Here is a 22078-nt window from a genome sequence, read left to right on the forward strand (position 1 = left end):
ATACTTAGGAAAATACCATTCAAATATCCTGGGCTCCAATGGTGACTTGGGAGGAGTCAGAGATGAATAGGGAGAGACTGAGTTGTGTGGCTTCAGAGTGAGGACTGGCGGGACAGTCGCCATTCTCCCTGTGTAAAATCCTTCTCCCATGCAGGCAGCAGGTGGGTGCCATCTTTCCATTATTTCATTATAAGTTTGGCTTTAAAGCAGTTTCAGAGAAGGAAATAGAGGAAAAATTCCTCCTGTCCAGTAAGTCTTTCTCATCCAATAAATTAAATAATGCTGTCTTCTTGATAGGCTGTGTAAACCAACACTAGAAAATTATATTTTCATCTTAGACATGAAGTTAGACAAAAATGACAACTTTTAAGGAAAAGGAACCAATTATATATAAAGATGTGCTTGAAAATAAGCAGCAATCATGGCAAATTATTTGTTTGCCTGATGCAATCTAATTCTTCTTGCTTTTGATGAGCTTAGAGAGTTTATTGGCATCCACATAATTTACTCTGGAACACTGACATAACAAGCAAACCATTTTATTTTCTCTTAGTTAGCCATGTGAACATAATCAACCACAAGATTTTATACAACCGTAGAGTCTGAGGGTAAGACTTTTTTTTTTCATCGTTGTTTAAAATCCATGGTGTCAAGAGAGAAAATTCCATTAATTCAAATTAGTTATTTTCCCAAAATTAACTGGTAACTGTTGATCGGAGAATATACAAGATGGTGTATTCTAATGATTAATCATTTTTGTCAGCATTGCTATTTTTAGGGTGGTTCAAATGAAGGTGTCAGTTGTATTTCTTAAAAAATGACTGGCTCAATATTAACAGGCCAGTTAATTTCATTAAATATTATTATAAGGATTCTGAATTTCACCAGAGACTTCCAATGGAGTTAGTAAGAAATTATCTCAAATGTATTTTTAAACACAATAATTATCTATCATCGAGTCTCTAACCATGGGCTATTAGTGCACTTTTCCCCCTGAATGTTGAAAGCTTGATTGCATAAACAGGTAAAAAACATACCATATTTTACTTCTGAAAAGGAAGTAGTCTAGCCATTCCTTTTATATTTCTTTCTTACTTTCTAGTCAGATTAAATTTTGCAGCCAAGTGAATTCAAATATTTGACAATACTTAAATGTCATACAAACAAAACACGAGCAAAGAGTAGTATATGTATTGGGGACATGGTGGGTTTGTCGGTGGAACCTTTATAAAAGATTAGAAAATGCATATTTTAAAATTGATTTCATCAAAGGGAGAACTTTCTTTGCTAACTTTACATGAGTTTATAAACTGTGGGAGCAGACATGACAGAATAATTTTAAGGTCAAAGTTACAATTTAGTTATGTAAGTCTGGGACTGAAACGTTTTGATTCCTCCATGCTTCTGTACTTGTGTAAACTGTCTGTGGTGGCTAAAACAGTTTGAAGCAATAAAGTTAAATAGCATTTACTTTTTCATTTGCTTATCTATTCATGTGCTCCCTTATTCATTCAACATACACGTATTGAGCATATGCCATATACTGTGCACTGTACTAGACACTGGTGAGACAGAAAAGTAAGACACAAAACTTGCCCTCTAGTAGCTCAGAGAGTCACAGAAAAAAAAGTGACATGTTGAAGCATAATAAGAGCAATTACGGAGTTGTATGTAAATCAACAGTCTTATAGAATGGGATTGATTTGCTCTATAGAGAAAGACCAGGAAATAATTCACAGAGGAGGCAATACCGGAGCTGCGCTCTTTAGTGTCCTTAAGAGAAACTGATGGCCAGCTGGATCTCGAAGGACCTGTAAGAGCCAGACAGACAAAAAAGAAAGAACGCCTAGTACTCAAAAATACTCAGAAACATGGAAATAAATAATTTTATTCAGGGAGAGAAGGGTAAAACTAAGAAGAAAACAGTGGTGAGGATATAATCCTGGGAAACACCACTATTTCAGGAAAGAAAACCCAATTAAAGTAGATGGAGAAAGAGAAGTCAGAGAGAAAAAGCAAACTTAGATAGCGCTGTGTTTCCAAATCCAACAAAAGAAAAACAAGTTAGAAAGAAATAGGCAATCTATCCATGGTGAGGAAAAGGCAAATAAGATAAAAGCTTAAAAATTGTATATGGCAATTAGGAGATCAGTACTGCTTTATCCAAGGGTAGTTTCATGAGTGTGAAGAAGGGAAGAAATGCTAACTACATTTCCTGTGCTTGAGGAAAACTGAAGATAAAGATAAAGCTTTCTCCATCAGAAAGTTCCCATTCTACTGAGGAACATAAAATGTAAATGCATTTATCATGTGAATTAGCCCTGTGCCCCTTTAATTTCGCACTATGTGTTGGCATTTATGCAGACGATGAGTTTTGATGGAGGCTAGAAGAGGAATAAAGAAAAAAAATCAAGCATGGGTCTTTCTACAGATAAGGAACCACAAGGCCAGGAGAAGTGGTATCTGGAACCCCACAGGGGTATTATGGGAATTGTATGAAGGGTAAAGATATGAACGTTAAAATTTCATCAAACTATTAATATCGTAGAGTATAAATACAATCTTTGTAACTGAAAGCACTTAGAGATGACCTATTTAGAATGACATCCTGTCACCTCTAAACAGAGTTGTGTTTCTTTTTTTGACGAAGGCAGATCCATGAAATCTGAAACAACTGATATGACAGGAAGTGGAAAATTTGAGGAGACAAGAATGTTGAGGATATTTAGATACATTTACATATTTAATATTCCATGCGATTTACTTTTACCTTACGGATTGCCTTAAAAATAAAATAAAATAATTAAACATATTCAATAAAATGTCACCCGATAATATTATTTGTGACTATGTCATGCAGCCAATTTTCTTTTCTAGATTTCAGCAGCAATTACTGACCCTGTTAGTGACATCTCTTTACTAAAGTCACTCTTGAAAATGTTTCTAATAAGATAGATGTTGTTATCAAGGAAACTATTGTATTCTAGCTCTTGTACTTACTACATCCCCATTGCAGCCCCTGTATTATTTGACTTACCCAAAAGAAATCAATATGTGTTTACAAGTAATTTTCCATGATTTGAAAGTTCCAACAAAATTTATACATTGATCTGTTATGAGGGAACACAAGCTACTGTCTAACAAATGTGGTTTGTTGAATTAAAAATATATCTTTAAACACGCGTTTATGGGAAGAGAAAACAATGGGGAAAAGGTGGAAAGTTTGGGGAAACAGCATTAGGTGCTATTTCAAATTCATACTGACAAAGACAAATCAATACCTTGACGGACCCAAAGTTCAAATCATCAGGAGAGGTGATTTAAGTTACATCTATCTAGATTTAAGACATTTGGCAATTTAGCATCTGTGTTCGCAATAAAGGTCAATGAAATTCCTTTTCCAGATTGAAAAACAGGGTAAGGAAAGAGAATCTTAACTAAACTATGGCCGTATATTCATGTTTCCAAGAAATAGGGAATTATAGCAATTAAAATTCCTTAAAATCAAATGAAAGATTATATTTAATGGGGGAAAATGCACTGACTCAAGATTCAAACAGTGTCTTTTCCTGAATCCTCACCTAGAAACAAAATGAAGCTAGGTTGAAATACTTTGAAAAGGTCATAGATTTCATCACCCAAAGTATACATGTCTCAAATTGTTCATTGTTATTCCTTGTTCTCCTTTCAATATCAAGCAGGGCAAAACCATACAAGTATAAAGATCTAGGAATACATTCTAACCATTATAAGTGCAGGTAGCTTATAATATCTGTCCTTTGACAAAAATGACTCTGGTTATACATCAAAGACACTGAAGATTTGTTAGATCCAAGAGTGCATACCTCAATCATTTGTATTCCACCCTGTAATCAAGAGTGGGAGTTTGCTATACTTAAATAACTTTGTAGAAGCTGAATTTGGTTTGTTCTTTTCTGCCTTTAATATAGTCTGCAAGTTAGGTCAGTCGCCACTGGAGTGATATAAGAAGGTGTAAATCAAATTTGAATACAAATGAAGAAAATTTAGCAGATCAGAAATGCATGTGGACTGCTGCAGTTCCACTTTTTAATATCATCCATTTTCTAACCCTTTTTTCCATATCATTTAGTCTTTCACCTTGGCTCCAACTCTTCATTTACTTTCTATAAAAAGGTGACATAATTTAAAACTGTTTCCTTTGCCTGTGATGATACATTCCTAAGAGACACTGCATCGGTTCCTTGCCTGTGACCAATGGACACTTCAATCTATGGGGAGTTGTTTAGGCAGAAAGGATTTGCTCTGTCATCAATGGAAAACACATTCTACAGAAAGGATTGAAGAGCTCCAATAATTATAACTACATGGTTAATATGAAAGAGATGTTTCCTTCTCTTATTTAAAAATAACACATAAATTACTGTGCAGTTCATAATATATGTAGATACAATATATGACAACAGTAGCTTAAAGAATATGGGTTGCAGAAACGAAAATACATTTTTGCAAGATTCATATATTGTATATGAAGTAGTGCAAAATTAACCCTGAGTAGGCAGTGATAAATTAAGAATATATAATGTAACCCCTAAGGCAACCATTAGAAGAATAACCTAAGGATGATAGCTATTCAAGCTAAGAGAAGAATAAAATGAAATTCTAATATATATTTAGTTAATTCAAAAATAAGGCAGGAAAAGAGGAATAATAAAGATAGGAGACAGAAAACAAACAGCAAATGGTAGGCCTCAATCCAACCATGTCAATAATTACATCAAAGGCAAAGATTCTTTCAGATGGGATAAAATAGCAAGAACCCATTATATGGAGTATGCAAGAGATATACTTCAAATAAAATGTCACAGATAGAAATAAATGGATGGAAAAAATATCATCAAGGCAAGTAGTATATATATAAGAAAACTGGAGTGGTTATATTAATATCAGGAAAGAATTTTCAAGTTAAGAGATACATTTTGCAATGAGAAAGGATTAATTGATCATTAAGGCAAAACAATTTTATATATATATATATATATATATATATATATATATATATATATATGCCAAATAAAAGAGTTTCAAAATGCATGAAGCAATAACTGACAAATTGAAGAGGGAAATAGACAAATCGACAATCATAGTTCGAGAGTTTCCTGGCCCTTTCACAGTAATTGACAGAGAAGTACACAAAAAATTAGAAAGGATATAGATGTGAACAAGATTACCAATGACCAAATATATAACAGACATTTATAGGACACTACACCTAAACACTGTGAAATAACACTTATTTTCAAGTGCGTTTGGAACATTTACGATATGATGTGTCACAAAAAAACTCTTATTACATATAAAACATTAAATTATCACAGAGTATATTCTCAGATACAACAATTAAATTGGGAATCAATAGCAATAAGATATCCAGAAAGTCTAAGTATTTGGAAATTAAACAATGCACTTGTAAGTAATCCATGAGGCAAAGAAATAATCTCAAGGGAAACTGGAAAATATTTTAAACTGAATGAAAATAAAAACAACACATCAAATTGATGAAATACATCTAACACAAGACTTAGAAATTTACAGTTTTAAATACTTATAGTAGGAAAGCAGAAAGGTTTAAGGTCAATTATTTAAATTTACATGATGAGAAGCTAGAAAAAAAGTGAGCAAAGTAAACCCAAATAAGTAAAAAAAGGAAATAATAAATATAAGGACAGAAATCAATTAAGTAAAAAGCAGAGAAACAATGGAAAAAAATTAACAAAACTAAAAATGAATTCTTTGAAAATATTTGTGAAATTGATAAATCCATAGGTAGACTGATTTTAGAAGAGAGAAAACAAGCACAGTTGGACAATATCAAAAAATGAAAGAGGAGATCCTGCAGATACTATACAGATAGTAAGAAATTATAATAAACCACTTCATACAGATACATTTGACAATTTGTATAAAATGGACAAATTTCTTGAAAAGCACCACTTACCTAAACTCACTCAAGAAGGAATAGCCATAAATATTCTCAGCAAAATATGGGAGATGGTCATTGACATCTAGGGCATGCAAAGATGCCTTAGTCCAAAAATAGAAAGCAAAAAATATAAAAGAAAAAAAAACTGATAAATTGGACTTAATTAACATTAAAACTTTTATTCATCAGAAGACACTGTTGGGGCCTGAGAGGGGCTGCCCCAAAATATCTCACAATGGTGAATTGATGACTTTGAATTAAAGTTACTTGACAAGCAGCCAGTGTCAGAAGGGCACTTTGATTCTCCCTTGTCACGTTGGATACAGAAAATAAATAGTCCACCTGAAAGCTGTCCTCCCTGCACCCCAAAGACATTCCTGATCACAAGAGTTAAACAACTCAGAACCCAAAATTCTGTATAATCAAATCTTGTTGCCTCTTTTCCAATTTACTACGTATAGATTCCTCACTAACAAATACTCAAGTCTTGCTTAGATTCTTTTCTAATGAGCACTAACCTTCTTTGTCCTGTCAATTTCTCACAAATTTATTATTTCTTTGTCTAAAAGTCTAAAAGGGGCTACTGGTTTGATCATTTCTTTTAGACTCATTTTTATGATATGAGCATCATATTCTGGTTCTCCCACGCATACACATTAAATTGGTTTTTCTCCTGTTAATCTAGTCTTGTGTCAATTTTACTGTGTTAGTATTAGTCCAGTCGTAATAAGTAAAGAAGGGTAGAAGGGGGAAATTCTCCCTTTTCCTGACAGCACTATTAAGAAACTGAACAGTAAGCCAGACTGGGGGAAAGTACTTATACAGCTTATATCTGGCAATGGAGTTATATCTAGAGCGTGTGAAGAATTCTTGCAACTTAACAATAAGAAGACTAACAACAATTGAAAAACAGGCAAAAGAACAAACATTTCACAAAGAAAGATGACTTTGAATTAAAGTACATGAAAATTTGCTAAAAGTGCTAAAAGTACATGAAAATTTGCTCATTGAGAGTAATCATTAAGGAAATGCCAATTAAAAGCAAAGGAGATACCATTACTAGAAAGACTAAAATTTAAAAGGCTAACAATCCTCAGTGTGAAAAATTAGAGTGTGTGAATTAAAAGTGTGACAATTCTAGGAATGTGAAAAAACAAGAACTTCTAAATGCTGCTAGTGGGTGTGTAAAATACTAAAACCACTTTGGAGAACTGTTTGTCAGTTTTTTAAGGGTTAAACATTCCCCAGTGATCCAGCAGTTCTACTAATATTTTCCCAAGAGAAATAAAAACACACCTTTATAACATTTGCATTATTCCTGATAGCCAAACACTGGGGAAAAAGCCTAAATGTTAATCAATAGGGAAGTGGATTAATAAATTGCAGAATATTTATATGATGGAATATTACTCAGCAATAAAAAAGAACGGGCTACTGGATACACACTGTCTCACATGTTATGTTAAGTGAAAGAAGATGAACACAAAAGAGTACATATTGGAGTGTTTCATTTCATGAAATTCTAGAACAGGCAAAGTAAACTAGAGGGAAAAGTATCAGAAAATTGGTATCTATGGGGAGGATGTAATTGTGTGGAACGGTCTATGAAGGAATACTTTAGGATGATGGGGATATTTTTCTTTATCTTGATGGGGGTATGAAATATATGGTTGAGTAGATTCATCAAAATTATTTATATTATTTACTCTAAAGATATGTGTGTTTTATTGTACATACATTTTGCTTTGAAAAACCTGTAAACAGAAATTAGAGAAACAAAAAAAACAAATAGAAGAGTATGTCTTATATTGTGAAGATAATAAATATATACCTATAGGATGAATGGGGGTGGGGGGGAATCTGCCATGATACTGTACAAATGGCAGCTTAGGATAAAATATCCAGTGACCACACGACTGATCCTGGATTCAAAGAGTGCTACTTCCCAATGTAGACAGAAGTGATATGATGTAATCTAACCCATGTAATTGATTCAAAACACTCTGAATTGATTTTGTAGATGTGAAGAGTTTGAATAAAACTGTTTCATGAAATATGAGTAGAAAAAAATCTTGGCAAGTACTCAAATACACTCATTCCCCTGTGCCTTCTTAAATAAGAAAACAATTCAGACCTTTCTAGGAGTAGGGCTAAGTGCTGGAATTATCCAATTATTATAAGTTAAACTTCAGTATCCATTTTCCTAACAATCTTTATTTAGGGGCATGTTCCCCAGTGAAACATTGGAAGAGTGGGAAGTTTTTCCCTCGAGTGTTCAGTCCCTCCCTGTCTTCTGCAGCCATAGTGGCCCTACAGAACTTCTACCTGTAGTAGATCCACAGTGGAAAAGGGATCCATAGATTATCCCAAGTTATTCTTTATAGGCTTGTCCCTTCCCTGTTTCTGGTCTAGTCTCTCTTGCTGTAAGCCACTCCAGCCTGTTTCACATTTAAGTTCCTATGGGTTACAGACAACTCAGAGAAAGCTCTAGAGCAAGAGGGGTACATCACCCCAGTGGTCAATCTGAACTGAGGAAAGCACGTCTTGTTGCTCTCATTTGAGGCTTTCAAGGGATCTCTCCTGCTAAACATATGTTTTACACACTCATTACCCCTCCTAGAGCAATTTCCTATTTGGCATTAGTCTGCTTCATGCATAACTACCTAAAACTCTCTGTTGCCACTGGTACCTGCTCTAGTCACTGTCCCACCACAAAGTTGCTATGTCTAACCAAACATGGGACTTGCGCCTGTTGGAGGTGTCTCTCCCCTGGCAGAGGTAAGAGGATGCCCCAGATAAGATGCTTCCAGACTCCCTTGCTTAGGAAGCATTTGATGATAGCTGTGCTGTCTATGGTGGACTCCCACCCAAGTAGTGGAGCAAAAGGAGTAAAGGCTTTTCCCCTCCCCTTATATGAGGATACTGTCAACTCTTTACCAGGAATTGGTTGAGAGAAATTTATTTAGTCACATGATTAATGTCTTCAGTTTTAGTTCTCCCTGACTAAGCCAGCACATCTCCGAGATCCAAATCTGTCTCTTTAATTATGCTTGGCATTACAAGGAAGGGAAAGTCACTCCTACATTTATTTCTAAAGTACAGCCTTTAGCAGGAGGGTATCTACCCATTCCTGGAAAAGTGCTCAAATTTCTACCCTCAAACACAGGAAAGTCTTATCCCTAGGACTTCTTGAAACAGAACCCCTCACTCTGTCTTAAAATGCCCCTTGCCGTGCCCTCGCTCTGCCCTTCTCCCTGGGAGGGTAGATAGGTCATCCATTTCCCTTCGGCCCTATCCATCTCAGGCTTCAGGTCTATTTTGCAACTGACTGAAACTGATTCATGACTTATGAACCCTTGGCCCTGCAAGCTGAGCAAACTGATCTGAACAGATAATGCTACCTCACCATTAAATAGTGTACAACACAATCCTCTGCATGATATGATTAATATACTAGGGAGAATGTCTCAGCATTGAGCAATCCAAATTTCTCTCTCTAATTAGGCTTGGCATTACAAGGAAGGGAAAATTACTTTCTCCCCCACCCTCTTTTAACATAAGAAGAAATGTGAAATTATTCTGAAGAAACAAAGTTCATTTTTTTCCTTAACAAATGTAGTTTTTCAATTTCTATAGAAAATCAAAGTATCTATTTGTAATCATCTACTATTCATAGTCTAGGAAAAGCTTAATAAGAAATGGCAAAAGGTAACCACTATTGCACGCTAACTTGTGTTTCTTAACTTCCTTCTTCCTATGCACCTTCATTCTAAAAGTAATAGACCTGAAACCCCATAGAATTTAAACTGATCTTCTACTCTCTCTGCATGTGGTTGAAGGACATGTCTCTTTTCCATGAACTTAGCATTTCCTGCTCTTTACTTCTCTAAGAAATAAAGAATGTTAACAGTACTTGATTTGTCAGTTTCACGTTGAACAAGTGCTGTTTGTACAAGCCTTTGTGGTGTAAGTAGTGATTAATTTCCAGGTAAGAGCGGAAACATAGGAGGTAGAGGAAGCCACACAAGTTATTTCTTGCTCACAATAGATAACTATGGTGATTAAACAAAAATCAACACAGTCTGACATGAATTAACTTCTGCTTTTTATTCCCACGGATGGGAAAATCAACCATTTATATTAAGTAGTTGCCAAAAAAAAAAGTGATTTTTCAAGTCCTTTTTACAAACCAATGAATACAACCTGAAATATGATGAAGCTTTGAAATGTGACTGCTTCCTAGAAATTCATTTATTCATTCATTCCAAGGATAGTTATTAATTGCCAATCATTTACAAGGCAGGATGCTAAGCATTGAAATTTACAGGGGGGAAAAAACCACCGGGACCAGAAGGAGGTGTCTGATGAAATAGACTTCAGAGAAAATTGCTAGAAAGAAAAGGGGATATTACACAATGATAAAAGGATCAATTTACCAGAAACACATAATGATGCCAATAGTGTGAAAACCAAACAAAAAAGTCTCAAAACAAATGAAGCAGAACTGGTAGAACTGAAAAAAGAAATAGAAAAAGTAACAAGCATAGTTGCAGAACAGTCACCAAGACACCATATCCTGACCCATGAAATGAACATCAATAAACTTAAAATAATTGAAATCATATGCATTTAATTTTATTATAGAAATAAAGTTTGCTTCTAAATTGAATTGGCTTACTAAATTCTGTTATAGAGTTTTCCTAAATGCTCACAAGCATATCCATGAAGATATAGAAAAATAAACACATAATGATGCCGAAAACTAAAATTGCTAGGAAACCTGTTATCAGGGTCTGAAAGACATTTGCACTAAAGGAACTAGATTAAAAAACAAACTCCTGCCCACTCATGCAGCCATGATAGAAAAAAAGAAAACTCCCTTTTCTGAATAAAATATCCTTCATTCTTCCCTTACTCTGTTTGCTAGTTTAGAAAAAAATATATGTACATATATTTTTTGGCTAAACCACCACAAAACTTGTCAACCATCCATATACTTTGTAAGTACTAATTTTTGAGATAAGCCAAAATATTTACCTTCATTCCTATATTACTTATCTATTGCTCCATAACAAATTATCTCAAAATTGAGCAGCTTAAAACAACAATCATTTCGTATCTCATGCAGTTTCTGAGTGTCAGGGAATCCGAGAGCAGCTCTTTTGGGTGTTTTTGTCTCAGCATCTCTCATAAAGCTACACTAAGGTGGCGGCCAGGGCATCGGTCATCTCAAAGATTGACTGGTGCTGGAGAATCCACTTCTAAGTGGATTCATTCTTGTGGTTGTTGACAGGCTTCTATTCCTCACCAAATGGTTCTCTCCATGGGCTACCTGAGTGTCTGCAAGATGTAGAAACTAGACTCACCCAGAATGAGTAACTCAGAAAAGAAAAGAAGAAAGAGAGTGAGAGAACTTGCAAGATGGAAACTTTTGGAATCCCAGAAGTTACATCCCATCATGTCCCATCATTTCTTTTGTATGCGCTTGGTCTCACAGACAACTCCTGATCCAATGTAAGAAGGGACAAGGTGATGAGTACCAGGAAGCAGGGAGTATGGGAGCTACCTTGGAAGAACAATATCACAATCCCTCATCAGTAGCACTTTTTCTATATGTAGCCAATGAGCGCTTGTGACTCCCAGCAAACAATGCAGAAGGAAATAGAGGAGGGAGAGAAGAGGGATGACCATAGAACCTGGCATCTTGGGAGTTATGGTTTTCCAAATAAATGCTATTGGCAAGCCAGAGAGTGGAAGAACCACATAGCATGAGGTTTTTCTGCTTTGTCTACTTTTTTCCAAGTTAGAATGACAATGCATCTTAAAGTGGGAATATAAGAATACCTCACATCAGGTTAGAAAATCTGTGTCAGTTTATTATCTGCTAAACTCTGATAATTTTTCTATGCACGTAAATCCATCTCTAGTTGCATCTCTGAGGTGGTGATCTATGTACTAAACAGAGTGGCAGTAAATAGGACCAAGGGAAGTCTACACATACTGTCTTTATAAAAAACATTTTTATTAAAATACAGCTAACATATACAATATTATATTAGTTTCAGGGATACACCATAGTAATTCAACATTTATATACCTAAAGCAGTGATCACCATGGTCAGTCAGCAACCATCTGACACTGTAAGATGCTATCACAATATTGACTATATTCCCTATGTTGTACATTACATCCCCGTGACTTATTTGTTTTATACCTGGAAATTTGAACCTCTTATTCCCCTTCACATTTTCCCCCATTTTTTATTTTTCCAATTTCAGTTGACATTCAATGTTATTTTATATTAGTTTCAGGTGTACAGCATAGTGGTTAGACATTTGTATAATTTAAGAAATGATCCCCTGACTAGTCTAGTACTCACCTGGCACTATGCATAGTTATTACCATATTATTGACTATATTCCCTATTCTTTACATCCCCATGACTATTTTGCAACTATCAATTTGTACTTCTTAATCACCTTTTTCACCCTGCTCCCAAACTCCCTGGCAACCATCAGCTTATTCCTTGCATCTATGAGTCTGTTTCTGTTTGGGTTGCTCATTTATTTTGTTCTTTAGATTCCACATATAAATGAGATCGTATAGTATTTGTCTTTTTCTGTCTGACTTATTTCACTTAGCATAATACCTTCCAGGTCCATCCATATTGTCACAAATGGTAAGATTTCATTCTTTTCCATGGCCGAGTAATATCCATTGTCTATATGGGCACTTCAGCTGTATGAAAACTGATTCTGTGTTATAGGTGTATAGATATTCATAACTGCTACATCTTCATTATGAGTCATATCCTTAACATTATATTATGTCCTTTTTGTCTTATTTAAATGTAGGTTTTAACCTTTTATTCTACCATTTCACACTAAAAACAATCTATTTTCTGCTTGCCTTTACTCCTCTTTTTATTTTTAGATTTAATCAGATTACTTTTAGATGTGTCTCTTGTATATAGTAGGGAGGTAGATTTTTTCTTTGTGATGCAATCTTTCATATTACATATCATGTAAAACTGATACGCCTTCACTGATCTGGTAGGCATATTTGAATCCTTTCATGGTGTGTTATATTATTTACTCTGTGTTTTTAACTAATACACTTTTTAGAACAGCTTTAGATTTACAGAAAATTGAGCAAACAGTACAGAGAGTTGCCATTTATCCCCTCTTCTCCTGCACACAATTTCCCCTGTTATTAATATCTTGCATTAATGTGCTATATTTGTTACAATTGATGAACTAATATTGGTGCATTATTATTAACTAAGTTCCGTAGTTTGCATTAGTATTACCCTTTGTGTTGTACAGTCATATGGTTTTGACAAATACATAATGTCATGTATCCACCATTAGAGTATCATAACGAGTAGTTTCATTGCCCTAAAAATTCACTGTGCTCTACCTACTTTTCCTTCCTTTCTTTCCTTCAATGCCTGACAACCACTGATCCTTTTATGTCTTTATAGTTTTGTCTTTTCCAGAATGTCATATAGTTAGAATCATACAGGATGTAGGCTTTCCAGACTAGCTTTTTTACTTAGCAATATGCATTTAAGTTTCCTCCATGTCTTTCAGTGGCTTGACAGCTTGTTTCTTTTTACTGCTAATAATATTCCATTTCTTTATCCACTCACCTGTTGAATGACGTCTTGATAGGTTGCAACTTTTAGTAAATATAAATAAAGTTGCTATAATGATTTGTGTGCAGGTTTTTGTATGGACATAAATTATCAACTCGAATACCCAGGAGCATGAATACCGGATCGTATGGTAAGACTATGTTCAACTTTATGAGGCTGGGCCCCCAGGAATTTTTCATCTCTCAAAGTAGCCCAGGCTCAGGCTCCAGCAATTAATCAATTTCCATTTAAGTACTCCTAGTACTTAGTTGCTGGCTTCAGCTGCGTGCTCCTGCTGTCAGCCTCCGCTCCTGGTAAGCTGTGATTCTAACTCACCTTTTTTCCAGTTTTGGGGGTAGCTGTTTATCCTGTGACCTCAAATCTGATATATCTATGAAGAGTTGTTGATTTTCAGTTTGTTCCGCGTTTTTCTTGTGAGGACAGAATGACAGCCCCCAAGCTCTTTATAAGCCAGCCTGGAAATGGGAAGTCTCTTCCGTTTTTATAAATATGTGTATTTCACTAGGTGTTCTATTATCTTTGCCTTTTATATCAGCTCTCACATATTTCAGAAGTTTTGTATTTCTTTTCTACTGGCAACTTTGTAGTTTTACTTTTATAAAATGCTCTCTGTTCCCTCTTTCTTTGCCCTCTATCTGTTCCTTACTATGAGCTACAATTAAATTAACTCATGTTGTCTACCCTTCACTGGTAGTGAAATTGCATAATTTTAGTCAACAGTATGATCTTAGTGTTTGTATTTGTGAAAATGTTAATATCCCAACTACTTGATTTCTCAGCTTTCAAGTGATATCCTTTGACTCCCAGCTATCAGAGCTGATTCTGTTTTCCACTTTCTCTCCTTTGCCTCCTGATTTTTGTTGTTTCATTTCCACTATGACTGAGCATACAACTAAGTCATTCCATTCTTACTCTTACTCTCACCTTTTGTTTAGTCTCAGTTCTACTGTTAATAACGTTTGTAGCTCCCAACAATCCTTTCCCTCAAGTTTCGCTGTCATTGTTTGCTTGGCTACAGGTTCTCTTCTAGGATTGTGTCCATTCAATTTAAGATTTCTGTTTTGTTGTCATAAAAACTGTGATAAATATGCTCTTATTATCCTTGTCATCCCTATTCGCAGATGTACTTATTGATATTTATTATTTTTTGTCCCCTTTCTTTGTTTTTGTTTTGTTAATCTTGCCAGAAGTTTATCCATTTTACTAATGTTACCAATGAATCCAGGTTTGCTTGTTTGTTTCTTTGGCATCATTTATTTTGTCCACTAATCGTTGTTTCTACTTAGTTCATCCTTCTATGGTTTTCTGCTTTGGGTTTGGTGGGATTTGTTTTGTTTTGTTTTTAGCTTTATTCCATTGTTCTGACTCTTTCTTGGGAAATAAATGATTAAAGCAGCAGTTTTGCAATGCATTTCTGGCTGCAGGTACAGATGCCCCTGGAAAAGAAGGCAAATGCCTCAGTCTAATCTCTGTGTAAATAAACTCATGACAGACTTCATAACAAACAAACCAAGTGGATTTGTAGAAGGAGCGGTCTTATCTAGGAGAGTATTTTTGTATGAGATGCCTGGTTATTTAGAATTGTTTGAAGTTAAGAATCTGAAATCTATAGATTTATAGGACATGATTGCCTGGAAAAGATCATATAAGCTATAACCATCAAAATATAAAAGAGAGATTGTTTATGACATAAATGGTTCTTTCAGTATGAGTGTTCTGGGCCAGAGAATTTCCAATACCATTAAAAAAAAAAATGCCCTGCCGGAAGTTGCTGGACCTCTCTGTGATTTGATTATGCTTTTTGATTACTTGCATCTTTGATATGATTAATAAAGCTTGATCTCTTATTCATATGAGTCTGATTTGATAATTCAACCTTCTTTTAAAAAAAAATCTCAGTTCTTAACTTGGATGCTCAACTCATTAGCTTAAGTATTTCATATTTTCTAGGATAAGGTGCATTAAATATATGCATTAAATGCTAACAATTTCCCTCTAAGTACCTGCTTAGCTGTCTTCTACAAGTTTTGACAGCCAATATTTTCATTATTATTCAGTTCATAATATTTTCTAATTTCCAACTATTTCTTTCTGACCCATGAGGGTTTTTCTCAATTTCAAAAGTAATTTTCTAGTTAACTTTTTATTGATAGTAACTAACTTAACTGTGTTGTTTTCATAACTGATATATCAATACCTTGAAAATGGAAAATGGTTGAGTCTTGTTTTCTTGTTAGGTGGTAATTTTCATTAACATTCAGTGTATACTTAGGAACAGGGATCAGCAAACTATAGCCTACAAGCTAAATGTAGCCAGTCACTTGTTTCTGTCAGTGAAGTTTTGTTGGAACACAACTGAACCCATTTATTTATGTACGGTCTTTGGCTGTTGTATACTACAGTGATATTACACTAACTTAAATAGGATACATATCCTTAGTGATGTTTTTTCTCTCTTGAACTTTCAATTACTGAGAGAACTGTATCAAGATTTCCAGCTCTGGTAGTATATTTGTTCATTTATCCTTATAGTTCTGTTAAGTTTTACATTTTTCTGTAAATAGATACATACATAATCTGTTCTTCGGTGCACATAAGTTTAGAATAGTTACATTTTCTTGGTGAATCAGTTTTTGAAATTTGAATATTGGATAGAATTTTGGCATTATATTAATAGAAATATACTAACGTTTTTGGTTGGTATTTGCCTGGTATGTATTTCAATCATTTTATGGTCAATATTTCTGTTTATTTATGTTTTAGATTTGTTTCTGTTGAACAGCAAAGAGCTGGAATTTATTATTTATTCCAGGAAGATAATCTTTGTCTTTAGAAATTCTTTGTCTTTAGAAGTGCATTTAATGTAATTACTGTTAAATTTATTTTTATTGGCTTATATTGTGCTTTCTATTTGTCCTAGCTTTTGTGTCGTTGGACTCTTCTTTACTCCTTTTTCACCCTCATTTGAATTGATTATGTTTCTAATTTCAGTTTTTTCTTTAATAATTTGTAAACCACATACTGTATCTTCATTTTTTTTTAGTGATCATATCTAACCTAATAAAATCAAGTATCAGTAAATACCTTTTTACTTTCCTTGAATACTTTAATTGCAGCCAGTCTCCCTTCCACTGAAGCTTAATTTTTCAATTTAACTCTATCATATTTTAACCCCCTAAAATTAGTATTATTGATTTTTTGCATAAATTTTTAAAGATTTAACCACAGATTTCTACTTTTTAAATTCACTTACTACATTTCAAAGCTATATTACACTTCAAATCTTCTATATTTAAATCAATTAAGAAAAAAATCCAAAACTTATGTACTTACAAAAATAGGTGGTGGAATTAATAAAGATAAAAGCAAAAATTAATTTATTATGATACATACACTGGAATCACGCTTAATTGAATATTTGTTAATTAAAAAGTCTAATCAAGTAGGTAAAGGTATAATCAAGCATAAAAAATTCTTTAAAAGATATGATGTAAAATTCAATTCAAAGCCTCCATCAAAGGAAAAGACTGATTATTAAATTTAACCCCAAAAGGTAAAGAAAGCCTAAATAAATTAAAAATCATAAATAAAATAGAAAAAGTTAACAAAGAACTTCCTCTAAAAGAGTGCTAGGCTCAGATTGTTAAATGTGTAAGTTACTAAACCCTCTAAAAAAAAGAAATAAGTAAATCTTATAAAATCCCAGAACATAAAAAAGAGAATATTTTAGAATATTTGTATATAAGCATAACACTAATGCTAAAGTTTGAGAGAGCATTAGAAAGAAAAAGACTACAGATTTTAGGTCAATTTCTTTAAAAATTATCAAATTTAACTCAACATTGTATTGTTTTAATGTTCATATAATGTTTATTTTTTGGAATGTATCGATAAGCCCATGTTGATATATCTGTTAGATAATTTATCATATCAAAACATCAAAGGAGAAACATATGATCACATTTATGTGTTGAAAATCTAACTAGATCCATGATATATTCTTGATATAAGGAAAAGCCTCCTAGTAATTAGGAAGATGATTATACTTTATTAATTTGATAAATTATATTAATTTCAAACCTGTAGTCAATGGCATTGTTAGCTATCAGATGAAAAAGGTATGTTGATAAAATTCAGAAATAAAAAATGCACTTTCTTCATTATTAGGCATCATTTTTTTCTGGAAATTTCAGCCAATGCAATTGTATATGTAAATCGATTAATGGATTGGGATTATTTTTTAACTTGAAAAACAGATTTTAAAATTACTTTGAAGAATGAATGTATCCAAATAGTGAAGAAATTACTTTTAAAGAGAAGTAAAACTCTGTGATACCATTATAAAAGTCAATACAATTCCTTAGCAAAGAAAGGTCAGAAATAACTACTTGTCTATTTTTTTTTGTATTTTTTTAAATTAAAGTTTATTGGGGTGACAATTGTTAATAAAGTTACATAGATTTCAGGTGTACGATTCTGTAATACATCATCTGTATATTACATTGTGTGTTCACCACCCAGAGTCAGTTATCTTTCCATCACCATATATTTGATCCCCTTTACCCTCATCTATCACTCCCCTCGCCCCTTACCGTCAGGTAACCACTAAACTAGTGTCTATGTCTATGAGGTTTTGTTTCTTCATTTGTTTGTCTTGTTCTTTTGTTGTTTTCAGTTTTATATACCACATATCAGTTAAAATAATATGGTTCTCTATTTTTTCTGTCTGACTTATTTCACTTTGCATTATAATCTCAAGATCCATTCATGTACTATTTCATCTCATTTGTCTATTATTTAAGAGAGACAATTTCCTGGCCTTTAGTAGTTAAATGTTTTAACACATGTTAGGACTATTGACTTAATAATGTAGAAATATCCTGATTTTAAAGATAATTGTTTCCTTGAAGCATATGCTAACACTTAATTTGAGATTAATCTAGCCTTGATTATTAGCTATGAGAAATGACATTTATATACAAAAGTTTAATTTAGAAAATAACATTTTGCCACATTTTATTATAGATAGCAATATTTGATAAAAAGTTGTAAACAGCTTTGTTCACTTAAAATTGTAGTCTAAATTTGAAACAAAAGTTTGTTTACATCAGGTAATAATTAAACTGATGGTATACCATCATTCATCTGGCCCTAACAAATTCAAGAAATAAAAAAGGACTGAGAATATATCCTTTAAAATTATAGCTGAACAACTCCTCTATGTAAAAAAATGTATTTTACAAGTAAAAGTTATCCAAAAGGATTAACTTTAAAACACAAGACGGAATATCCATTTGTCATGTGAGTTATAGCTGTGGTTCAGATGAAAATTTTCCAGGAGAGGATGGCAGACCTCGTCAGTATCAAATATCAAAAGAAAAGTCTAAGCAAAAGATATAAGATTAATATAAGATTAACCCCCATTTCCGTCTGAAAGGGGAACAGCTGGCCTCAGCTAGTCTAGGACTATATCAATTTGTGTCTTTGCTAAAGAATATATTTGCATCAAATACTAGGAAACAGAAGTTTACAAATGCATTCATGGGTTAAGGAGTTTAGGCTCTGAAGGTAGTATCAACATGTAATTTATATTCTATGCACATTAAGAGGTATGAAATATAAAAATCAAAGTAGGATAAAAAACAGAAAAGAAACATTAACCTATGGTTTTTAAAACAAAATATTATTTTAGTTTTAACATAATGTTTAGATTTCCCTAGGATAATTTGGGTACTTAAACAATCACTCCACATACCCTCCAAAGAATGTACAGAACCATAAGGAGACCTAATAAAACCACCTACGCCTACCTCTGAAGCAAAACTTCAATTTACATGTAACTGAGGAAATAATGTGAAGATTATCCAAAAAACAGGAGAGTGTAGTGGTGTCCTACAGTTGGTGAAATACAGGTAATGCCACCCTAAGAAAAAGAGGGTTTTAACCCAGCTGGAGTCTGAGGCCTGGTAGATGGAAGTCTATTGGGGAATTGGGAGGGACAAGAGATGTGGAAGTTGCAAAAAACAGAGGTGGCAACCTTGGAGTGGCAGTGAGACAAAAACAAAAATTCCTTATGCTGAGGCATAAAATAGTGGTCCTCAAAGTGTGATGAAATGTACAGCCTAACCATCCAGAACCATTGCTTACAATGTACACCTTTGTTTATGATGTACACCAACTCAACCTTCTAAATCAAATCCCTGGGCATGGGGCATAGGAGCTGCAGTGTGCCTGGCTCCCCAGATGGTTCTTATGTACAAAATTTAATAACCACATTATAGAAAAATCAAGCAGTATGGCATGCTTTAGAAACTGAACATAATTTAGTATAACTGAATTGGAGATTATAGGTGATGATGAAATGGGGCATGAATCTGGAAAGGAATATCATGGTATACATGTAAGAAGTCTTGATTCAATGACACATTAGGGACTTGGAAAGTCATGTGAGGATTCAGTAGAAACCACTGGAGAGTTTCAAGCAGAGGAATGATAAATTTTTTTTTCCAGAAAGAGTACCCTGGCATCATTGTGGATGACTGGATATGGAGCAGACATAGGCAGGAAGAAAACTTGGGAGAGTGTTTTAATTTTCCTAGACTCAGATAAGGAGGATTAGAATAGACTTCAATAGATACGCTTGGTGACTAATAGAACAAGTGGGTGGAGAAGAAATAATTTTGGATGAATTCCACATTTGCTTGTGTCCATCTCTAGGTTTATAACAGAATACATAGAAAAAGAATATGTTAAAGTTACAACTCGGCATTACTCCACTTTTCCTTATTTTTATCACAAGACCTATATTTTACGAGAAACGTGAAGCTCATAAAGACAAGTTTCTTCTCTTATAATGGAGTCCAAAAGGTCATTAAGAGGCTAAAGAAAAACCAACAGGCATCCTTCTGATGTTGGTTTTTCAGCTGCACGACCTGGGGACACCTCAGAGATTTATCTCTGGATGTGCCACAGCTGGAATTTATACAGCCACTACTACAATACAGGGACAAACATCCCGTCACTGGATAATATATATTGTTAGCTAAATGTCCACAGGACTGTTGGGGGAGATAGCATGTGTACTTGGAGGTACTGTGATCCAGTTAATCTTGAAGGTTCCGCGGCAGTTCCTATGGTTGAACATGTGACAAGACAATGTGGATGCATAAAGGAGGCATGAGTGGGTCCAGAGTAATTTTTTTTTTTCAGTCAAAGACTGTTATTTAAAGCCAGCCAATTCTTTTTTATCTTTTTGTGTCACAGAATGAGACATTCCTTTCAGTCAGGCTGTCTGGTGAAACCACAGTAGTGACTTATGTTGAAGCAGATTGTGGCAAAAAGGAATTTCCCTTTGACAGCAGAATATCCTATGGCAGCTTCATTTGTTTCTTCGTTAAAATAAAATGGCAGAGGTTTGGGGTATTAGAACAGTTGTATCAAAAAGATAGACTTCCTACCCATGCTGAACAGAGTGGCAGCTGTAGGCTGAGTGGGGTCCACGAAGCCCTAAGGTCTTTGGCTACAGCGAGGTTATAGGCAGCAAATACCAAATAAAATTTCCTTGTTTCACTAGGAATCCCCCAAATTCCCAAAGGCTCTGTAGCACTTACCCGACAACCCCAGAGTGCACACAAGATCTTTCTGCTGTAATCATTTGCAAAACCCACCAAAAATAGCTACAAATACAGGCCTTATTCAACCAAAAACCTTTTAATGACATGCGGCTTTTTGTCTGTAAAATCACTGCCTCCCCTGCCCCCTTCTTTAAAATTTTCATTGGTTTGTTGGAAAAACTATTTGTCCTGTAGAGTGGCCAACATTATGGATTTGACTGATTGACTTTCGCGGGTTTCTTCTTTTTCCTTTATCCCCAATACTGCCTTAGAATCTGGCAATATGATAGTAAGATCTAGAGGCTCAACTAATTTCAGTTTCAAGTGTTTTCTTTATTTCTTTCTGAAAGATTATTTCATGGGAAGGGAGTGTACACTCCTTATTATATCAGATTAGACAGCAAACAATGTCTGCTGGCACACTTTTAATGATAATAAAGTATCCATGAGTTCAGAGACGTTTGCCTGATTCCTCTGTGATACTGTTCACCATAAACTTTTCATGCCATGGTTTCTGCATCCACAGATGATCATTACTTAGATGCCTACTTTCATTAAGGCTATCTTCTAACATTTTAATGCATGTATTAGGTGGGATTCCTCTATGAGTAACTTTCTCTCATACACTAGTTTCCTTGTGTAAAGTTTTTTAAGGATAAAGAAAAAGAAAGAATAAAAAGCTTTATTCTTTCTGTTAATTCACCAGTTTTTCAAAGCAATGAGAGTGCCCTAGCAACCTCAAAAAGTGACCAAAGAGGCATGTGTTTGTGTGTATGTGTAATTATGAACTCATTTTATATTCATATTTATATACTTATATATATTGCGGTCATTATTTGTTTTGA

Source organism: Rhinolophus sinicus, linkage group LG09 (assembly GCF_036562045.2).
Source record: "Rhinolophus sinicus isolate RSC01 linkage group LG09, ASM3656204v1, whole genome shotgun sequence".
Lineage (NCBI taxonomy): Eukaryota > Metazoa > Chordata > Mammalia > Chiroptera > Rhinolophidae > Rhinolophus > Rhinolophus sinicus.